This window comes from Sciurus carolinensis, unplaced genomic scaffold (genome assembly GCF_902686445.1).
Source record: "Sciurus carolinensis unplaced genomic scaffold, mSciCar1.2, whole genome shotgun sequence".
In the NCBI taxonomy this organism is placed as follows: Eukaryota; Metazoa; Chordata; class Mammalia; order Rodentia; family Sciuridae; genus Sciurus; species Sciurus carolinensis.
In genome coordinates, this window is record NW_025920157.1 from 1,001,979 (window position 1) to 1,011,107 (window position 9,129).

At 39.9% G+C, this 9,129-nt stretch overlaps 1 non-coding gene across 1 annotated transcript; it reads right to left on the reverse strand.

The window, feature by feature from the left end:
* Positions 1 to 455: 455 nt before the first annotated feature.
* Trnas-aga (transfer RNA serine (anticodon AGA)) lies at positions 456 to 529 on the reverse strand. Its single transcript has one exon. It is a non-coding gene; the product is annotated as a tRNA-Ser (tRNA).
* Between the last annotated feature and the right edge of the window lie 8,600 nt (positions 530 to 9,129).

Here is a 9,129-nt window from a genome sequence, read left to right on the forward strand (position 1 = left end):
CATAAATTCAACCCACATTGATTTAAGCAAAAGAGGGAATTTAAGGTCTCCTGTGACAAAGAAGACAAGGGATTTCTTGTTTCAGGCATGCAAGAATCAGAACTCACACAGTGCCAGCAGAAATCTGTCTCTCAGCTCTGCTTCCTCCTCTCTTGGTTTGTTATAAAGCATGGGCAAGCCAGCAGCTCCAGTCTTTCATTGTTACATTTTGGCAATGCCAGATAAAAAGGATAACACCTCCCAGAGAGTTCTAGCTAAATTCCTAGAGCTAGTGCTCATTAGACTATCCTGGGTCATGACTCATCCCTGACCTATCTGTGTCCAAGGGAACAGAGTACTCTGATTGGTCAGACCTAGGTCACCTGTGCCCATTTTAGTTATCTCCATTAGAAGTACATAAATGGAAGAATGCACATATATACTGCACAAGAGATCTGCTACAATTCTTTTTTGTGTGTGTGGTACTGGGGATTGAACCCAGGGCCTTGTGCATTCTAGGCAAGCACTCTACCAACTGAGCTATATCCCCAGCACCTCTAAAATTCTTAAATAGAATAGTAGCTTACTTGTGTTTGTTAACTATGTCTCAGGTGCTGTGCTAACTGCATTTTCTCACTGAGTCTGACAATCATCCTATGTAATTGATAAGATGATTATCCCCATTTTAAACATGAAGAAACCAAGACCTTGGCCATTCCCCCAGGAGATCATCTTTTTCAGGTTGTCATTGTCCTCTTCTGTGTCCACACCATACCTGTGTGCAGCAAAGATACAAACAGAGGACAGTCATTCCTCGGGAAGAACTCAGTTTGTTAAACTGTCTCTCTTGAGAATGTGAGTTTACCCCTTGTACTGAATAGACCTATTCTCTTTTGCAGGTTTTGGGGACAGGGGCTATTCATAAGAGAAAATATAGAAGGAGGTCAGTGGGACAAACTGAAAACAGTGACCCCATCACTATCATTGATTTTGAGGCCAGAGCCAATATTCACTTTCTTTCTCCTCCATTCTTCTTTAAATCCCTCTCACCTTCGACTATGACCTCAACAGATCTGGGTGACTTTCTAAAAGCAGAAGTTTCACTCAGAGGGTAAATGATTGCATAATTTGACCAACTATGCTAAATTCCCCTCCAGAGTGCTTATACCATACTGAATTCCCAGCAGCAATGAATGAAAAAGGCTGTTTTCCATAGCTTTTCCAAAAGAGTCTGTAGTCCATGATGGCATCTCTGTACCATTTTGATTTTAATTTATCTTATTATGGGTAAGATTGAGGGTTATTTAATACACTTAAAAAGTCCATTTGCCAGTCAGGTGTGTAATCGCAGGAGGATCACGAGTTCAAAGCCAGCCTCAGCAACCGTGAGGCACTAAGCAGTTCTGTGAGACCCTGTCTCTAAATAAAATACAAAATAGGGCTTGGGGTACAGCTCAGTGGTTGAGTCCCCTGAGTTGAATCCCTGTACCAAAAACAAAAAACAAAAAACAAAACAAAACAAAAAAATCCATTGCCACTTTTTTTCCTGTGGTCCTTCTCTTCATATCCCTATTAAATTTTTAAAGGGGTGTTGATGCCTGTCTTCCCTATTTTAGAACCTCTTTTAATTTTACAGGTAGTCACCTACTATAATAAAATTGCAAATGCTTTCTCAAAGCTGGAAGTATAAAGAAATTGAATGAATGACACACATGGTGATGTAAAAAGTGTAGAAAGGAGTAACTTGTGTATCTGTTTGGGGGTTCATGGGACCAACGCAGGGTCCTCACTACAAAGAAGAGTTTATTGATCATGTATAACACTAGAAGCAATTGAGTATTGAGTTTAAAATTCAAGAAAGAGGTTGGGGCTAGAGGCATAACTTGAGAAACTTGAAGCTAGAGTTATAATTTGTGTTGTTTAAAAACACGAACCTGCAATTATCAACAGAGTACAAGTGGGTGGTATAAGCCTTTAGTGGCAAATGTTATACATGCAAACATACTTTACATGCTGAGCTATACCCATACTCCTTCTCTGACCTAAATCTTCCTTTTTAATTGACAGCCACACCCTTTAGAGCAAAGAACATCTCTGCCACACTTTAGCCATATAACATGTCTAACCATTGAGGGAGACTCACTGAGTTTTATTACAATTCCTTCTAAAGAGAAATAAGAAAAAAATGGGGTCATATATAAAGCAACATGCCAAACCATTACAATGTCTTCTGGGAAATTGGAAAATTTAATTTGAAATTCTGGGAATTTAAAAAAAATTGAATTAAAGAAAAGAAGAATTAGATTCTTCCCAGAAACCAGAGAAAATCTGAAGCACTGTGTGGTGCAGGAACCCCTGCATGTTTGGTTTGCAGCCATACCCTCTTTATTTCCAAGTGTCTGGACCATCTGCTTTTACTGCTGAGATGCAAGGTAGCCAGAATGCCAGTGTGGTTGGGAGTGGAAGAGATCTGCTAGCAGAGAGAACCAGGTTGCTGGAGTCCTGGAACCAGATTCTCCTGACATCTGGAGTTGGTAATTAAACCTCTCCCAAGTGGACAGTTGTTTACATCAGTCTAGTGATCAGGTCTATCTCTGGGTAAAATATTGTGCATTTCCAATAAGCATTACAAATATTATATAGCTCTTTGAATATATTATTTCAGGTTGGAGCCACTTATTTTCATCCTATCATTAAAATAAGAATAGTGGGAAATTCACAGACATGTGTCATACAGGGAAAATGCACTGGGGAGGTCAAGACTTCTCAATTCTACTCTCTATCATAACTTGGTGTGAATGTGGGAAGGTTAGATGGAATGTTTTTATAATTGAATAACACTCAATGTTAGGAAGGAGAAAGAGACATTTACAAGCTATCTAGTTCTACTTCCTCGATTTGCAAGTACAGAAATGAAGGCACAGCTCTGACTGATTTCTCTTTGGGAAGTCAACCTCCTGCCAAGAACATGCATTATAGTCTGTTTTCTGCCACCAGATTAAGAGAAAAGGAAACTGTCTCCACACAAATGTCCTGTGATACCAATGACTGGATAAGTCTGCTGTATTCTTGAGTGACAAGTTAGCAAGCTCATCTGGCTGCAGGTCTGAAAATTCATTCTATCCCATGGCTCATCTGAGTTAACTGTGATCATTCATCTGACTTGCTTGGATCCATTTTGGGAGACAAAAGAAGGGGATACTATTGATTCATTCCTCCCAAACTCCAACAACCTTCAGCCATGGAAAACCAAATTGTCATGTCAAAATACAGGTATCCAGAAGAGTTCATATGAACACATCAACACCCATATGCTCATTAGCCATGATATGTTTGGAGTAAATAACCACCACTGGAAGAAAATGGGACCCTTAGAAGAAGGGAACAGAGCCAGGTTAATTTTCATGAATAACTGAGAAAGAACTTAAATAAGAAATTAAATTGCTGAATAGGAATACCAACCACACTGGGACACCTTGGAGGAACTAGAGAATACAATTCCTCAAAATCATACCAACCCCAATAATTTATCCAGAAATATTTTCTTCTCAGAGAATGCACACAACCTTACTTATAATCTGGTTGCTCCCTATTCTGCCATTAACTAGCTGTATAAACCTGGACACATTACTTCACCTGGCTGAGCTTAGGTTTTCTCAACTGTAATACAGATTTACCTACTATTTATTTGTCCCTTTACTAGTACCAGGCACTGTACTGATAAAATAGAACAATTCACATTGTGTAGAGTCTCCTCCTTCATGAATGAGGGTGCCACATGCATTTAGTGACTTAAACTTCACAATAATTCTGAAATAGCTGTGATTATACCCATTTCACAGATTAAAAACTGAGGTACAATGAGGTTAAGTAATTTTTTTGAAGTCACACAGCTAATGAGAAAGGGAGAGGATTTAGACTCAACCATTTTGATACAAGAAATCTCTTCTACACTTCTCTCTGGTGTTTCACTACACTTTAAGGACAAAGGTCAATAAGGATATGTTTAGAGACAAGGGGAAAATATATTACTTCTTAACTACTGGGCTAGATTGCCACTCTAGAGTCCACTGGACTCCAGAGCTCAGGCATTTAACCCCAAGAGGGCCATGGATAAACAACACGTATTCACTCTCAGAATAAAGAACTTTTCAAATCATAGAGTATCTTACTGTCTGCAGTAATTAACATACATACATCCAGAAAAATATGTGTGACAAACACACGCAGGTCACAAAACCCCTTGAACCAAAGGGAAATGTAAGAGCTTATTTGACACTGATAAAGGCTGTGTACTTGCTTCCTGTGGTTGCTGTAAAAAATGACCCGTTAGGTGGCTTAAAGCAGCAAAAATGTATTGTGTCAGAGTCTGAAGTCAAGGTGTCCCCAGGGTTATATTCCTTCTGCTTGTGCTAGGAAGCAATTTATTCTTTATCAACATTCCTTGACCCATGACAGGTTGCCTCCTCCTCTTTCTCTCTTTTATCTTAGAAGAACACTTAGGATAGCATTTAAGTTCTACCTGGATAATACAAGTGTAGAGCATCTCAAAAGGCAATGGCTCTCTTTTACAGGTGGTCCCTACTTCATGAAGCCAACCAGCTCACACAGACACCAAAAGATATTTATAAGATGAAAGTATTCAGTGCTACAATCCTAAAAAAGAAAAAGATACACTTTGTGCCACAGTTCAACTCTCCAAATCCCAAATTTTACAGTTTTCCAGACACTTCCTAAATCCATGACTCAGCTGCCTGGTAATGAGGATAAAGGATTACACACTCAGAATAAACAGCCCACCCCTCTGCTGGGCTAAGCCCAGACTGAGCCTTTCAGGTAGGGCCATCCTTCAGAATAAGCTGAGACTTTGAGGCATGAACCATCTTCCAAGAATACTTAAGGGGACTAAGCATGAGGCCAATTTGCAGTTTCTCAAATGTGCTACTGATCTCTGTTGGCCTTTGTTGAGGAGAAATGGCAGCATTCTGTCAATGTTCAAAAGCTGCTCTATCTCAAACTTTGTTATAATCAAGTTGTCTGTGAACTTTCCAAAGAGAGTATACGCAGGGTAAGGCTCTGACAAAACTCAGAAAAGAAATCTCCAAGTTGGTGGCAGCCAATCTGGAAAGAAATCATAAGTGATACACCAATCCAAAGGCACCCACCAGACAGCAATTAAGCCCCTAGAAAGCTTGCCTATAAATAGAAATTGAAAGAGAGTAGTGGAAATAGCATCTTCTCTGGAGGAGTAAAGGAACTAAGTATAGTAGGAGATGGAATATGGCCTTCTACTAATCCAGGCTCCATAATTAAATTCCAGAACCATGACAGCAAAGGAAGACAGTATTCAAAAAAAGCAGGTGTCTCCTGGAGAGTTTTTTTCAGAGAGGCTTTTGTAAGGCTTTAGGCCAATAGTCTGGGGATGAAAACATAGGTAAAACTCTCCAAAAGAGGCCAGAATGAGCTGGTGCTGCTTTTCTAACCCTTGAACAAGTACTGGCTCCTAAGTAGATTTAATTTCCTCCAGGATTCTTCAGCTGCACACGGACTTTGTTGATGAAGGGATGGTCACAGTCACAGAGCAGTCATGGCAGCACAAATGACTACCCACCTGCCTGTATCAATATACCTCCCAGCTACAGTGCATCTCAAAGCTGGACCAGAGAGATGACTTCAAAGATAATGCCCATGTGGCCCAGCCAATTCTTCAACATTTGCAGAGTGGCAGCATGAGGTACTGATGTGCAGAGCTGGGCTCCAGAGTCAGATGGACCTGATGGTCATTCAGGACTACAACTTAGTATCACGTGACTTTACGGAAGTTACTAAATCCATCCAAGCTAGGGGATATTATTCACCTGTGAATAGAGATTGTAATATAGCCAACATCAGAGCAGTATTGTAAAGAACAAATGCCTCTGTGATGAGGCAACCAGCCCACAGCATGGGATATGGTAAAAGACTTCAAATGATATTAATCACTATTAAAATAATGATGATTAAATGGATAAAACATGGATGTGGCCATCAAGAGGAAACACCAAAGGCTATCCATGCATAGAAACTCCTAAAAAGGAGGGCCAGGAGCACTTGGGGTTTTTGGTTTCATGGTTTTTATTTCATTGACCCAAGTTGGGGGGAGTCTTGTCTCTTTCATCTGGTTTTGGCAACCAGGTAGGAGAACAAAGTCCACATAACTAGCACAGAGAGAAGCTGGTGCTCTCAGGGAGCCACATGCTCTGTTCTCTCATCTAAAACCAGATATGCTAGGTTCAGGCACAGCTGAAGAGATCACCAACTGTGCTCCAGAACCCCTTCACTATGGCTTTCCCTTTTTGTAGGGTTTTCAAAGAAGCAGCCTCCCAAGTTGAGAAAAGGAGTGTGAGAGCAGGCCCCAGCTGCCCAGAGCAGCTGCATGGCAGAGTTGCAAACAGCAGATGCGGCTTCTGGAAAGCTCCTGTGAAATCAAGAAATAGTCCCTCCCACCCAGGGACAACAACCAGCCCTTCCCAGCTGCCTCATTTCCAGACCACCTTGTGAGAGTCCTCAGGTTCATCCAGTGGACAGTCCTGCTGGTTTCCCATAACCCTTCCTCAAGGCAATCAAATGCAGTCTTATTAAGCCCTGATTCTGGTCTGTATGGAGATGCAGATTTTCTTTAAGTGTGAGAAGTTTGATGAGCTTTGGAATCCAGTAGTCATATGTTTGAACCATGGTTTTCCCATTCCTTAGCAGCATAACCTTGGGTAAATCCAAAAGCTCTGCACCTCAGTTTCCACACCTGTAAAAGGAAAATGTAAATAGTGTCCATAATCATAGTTATTTTTGAGTCTTGAATGAGATAGTGTTCAAGACACACTCATGTGATAGCACAAATGCACTGTGGAGAAACTTAACTGGACTCAGCACTGCATTTAAAAGCATTAAGCCAGATCTCTTCACTCAGATAGATACTTAGGGTTTAACAACTCATCCACATGGGAAAAAATCCTCATCATCTCCATCTGAACTACACAGTATTTACAAAAGTATTACAACATATTTGAATTTAAAGATAAAGGACCCACCTTAACTTTTCCCCTCCACCTATAATTCTAATTCAGAATTTACACCCACAAATATAGATACTGCCCATTATGTTATTAGTGTAATATTTCTGGCCATCATGCTTGATTCCATCTTTTGGAATTCCATTCTGTGTCTCCTTAACTTCGTTCTGATCTTCCTGTCTTCCAGATACCTCTTACCTAAGCCATTCCTACAAGTTCTCTTATTTGGTCATTTATATGTTAACCAATACTAACCCATCCAACTTGTACTAGTCTGTGCTTGCAGTAATCCATGATTGCACTAGTCTAATCCTGGAGACACAATAATAACCAAGAAATGTATCCAGTATCTCTGATTCTCAGAAAGTCTAAAATCAATCAAGAAAAGAAGATGTTTCAGTGACAAAATCAGTACATGATTGGGGTGATACTAGCTTAAATCAGGTAAAAATAACCTGTTCTACAGTAAATGGAAGAGATTGATAGAGGATATTTTCCAAGAGGAAGTGACCTTTAAGTAAGTCTAAAAGAATGACTGGTAATTACTGAGTGAAGAAGAGAGGAAACAGCATTTTGAGAAAGACAGTCCAACGGTCCATCTTGACCACTGCTTCAGAGCCAGTTCAGGTTTCAGCAGCCCTGCAGTCCTAGTCATCACTGCCATTAGAGTTAATATTTTGTTGAAATTGCTGCCCCTCTCAAGAACCAAAACCTCTCCAGGCAACTCCAATTCACTCAGTGAAAGATCAAAAAAAATTATGGGTTGTCCTGAAAAACTCTAACTCTCTATCTGCAAACTCTGGTGGGTAGTTGTTGATCATTGCCAGAGTAAACCCACAGAAATGAGGAATTTATTTCTTTTCTTTCAAGGGACAAACTCAAGACTGCCTTCAAGACTAGGCAGAGATTGACCCAGTGAACAAGATCATGCCATTTCTTTTCCTCCCCAAAAAATGGACTTTTCCAGTTTCCACTCTGGATGAAAACTTAATATTTCAGTTTACAAGTTCAATTTCACAGCTGACTGGCATCTGCAGAGACAGAGAATTCTATTAAAATTGCAGAAGCATCTAATACAATGACTGGCAGATGGGGAAAGTGTTTGCAGCAAGTCCATTTTTTCTGATTATGGTAACAAAACATGGCACACACTTTTCTAATGCATCAACACTGTTTCATTTACAATTTAAATCTGATGAATAAAAACCGAGTTTAGGACTTTTGGGGGGCAATGCTGTTTACCACCTGAATGGTCTAATAATAGATAGATCCCTTTCCCCTTTCCAATCAGACAAATTAGCATTCCAACTTCTGTACTTAATAAAGTTACACAGAGCAATTTCAAAAATTGAGTGCAACATTACATCAATAAATTATTTATGCACACTTGATTTGGAAATTAAGCAACAATGAAGTATTCTTCAACTATAATAGAAAGTCCTTTAAAGAAAAAGTAGGCCTACTGGGACATTATAAAAGTAAAAGCCATTACTGATAAAAAGGAATGAGGCTTGTGAGTACCAATTGCAGGGAAAATAGCCACTCAACTGTTTAACAAGGAAATGCTTTGGCACCTTCTGACTAAAACCCAGTCAGCTGTCAACACCTTCTAAGTGGTCACACTGAAGGAAAAGCTAATGGTAATCATAAAGATAGATGTGGATGGTGTTTGCTTACAGCCTCATCCTGGGACACTGGCCAAGTTTCTTGGGTCTAAGTTTCAATCATGAAACATGAAAACATGTAGCAGTTGTTTTCAAGTGCTGCCACTTGGTCTAGATGCCAACTGACTGTATAAGTATCAGAATTTCTGTTCTTGCTCTTATTGTTGCTTTTAAAACTGATTCTTGGATTCTTGTGCTCCAAACACCAAAGACCCTCATTCAGTGGCACTGAAGTAGAACATCATAATTGACTTCCAAAATGTTCCCCAGGGACTGGATTTGGGAGCCATGGGCCTACCTGCCTTCCAAGTCTAAACTGTGATCTTCCAAAGATACAAGGAGAAGCCCAAGGCACAGACTTGCAATTGATGAATCCTGGTAAATGTCTAAGTACATTTTTAACTAACTGACTTTATAACTGTCTGCAGACATTATGA